The following is a 798-nucleotide window of genomic DNA, read 5'->3' as shown; positions in this document are numbered from 1 at the left end:
GGGGGTTGAAGCATGAACTTAAGTTCCCCAAAGCTTTCAGTGGGATTGTCATCAACAACATAAGACATAGATGGGGCCAATGCTATAATGGTGTTTGAGAAGACGTGGATACGATGGACACACACACACAGCAACATTGGATCTCAATGATTTTTGTTCAAAAATTGATTCTTTCTTCGACTGTTTCTTTGACAGAATTTCTATGTCTGTAATAGGGCTGGGTATCGATTCTAATTTCAAGAATCGATTCGATTCCGATTCTCATGACTTAGAATCGATTATCACGATTCGATTCGATCCGATCTCGATTCAGGTTAGTATTTAAACCATTTTCTGAGCTGTTGGCATGATCACATGACAAGTTACACAACGTATTAATACTAGTATCATATTGACATTCAACAGGAAAAGAATGAAGGATTGATAGTCAATGATAATAAAGATCCAGATGTGACTGCTCATGGGACTGGTGCATTATTAGAAATATGACATGAAAAATTCACCCAAAAGATGCTGCTGTTTAATACTAATGCGTTTTTATTTTATTACCAAAATGAAAAAAAGATATTCTCAGCCACTGAAAATGTAAACAGAGTGCTGGTTACTGACTTCACAGCAACCTGACGGTCATTGCTCAGTATGTGAACAGTTCTATGTGGTCTGTAGTACGTGTGAGAAGAGGTCCCACTCCTCATCAATATAGTGAGTTGTCAGATTCGTGTAAGATTGCGCAGATGTCCACGCATCACTTGTAATGCCCACCCTGACTGCTGACTGAAGCTTACTTTTCACGTTTTC

Source organism: Synchiropus splendidus, chromosome 4, assembly GCF_027744825.2.
Source record: "Synchiropus splendidus isolate RoL2022-P1 chromosome 4, RoL_Sspl_1.0, whole genome shotgun sequence".
Taxonomy (NCBI): domain Eukaryota; kingdom Metazoa; phylum Chordata; class Actinopteri; order Syngnathiformes; family Callionymidae; genus Synchiropus; species Synchiropus splendidus.
This window is presented reverse-complemented; position numbering follows the sequence as displayed.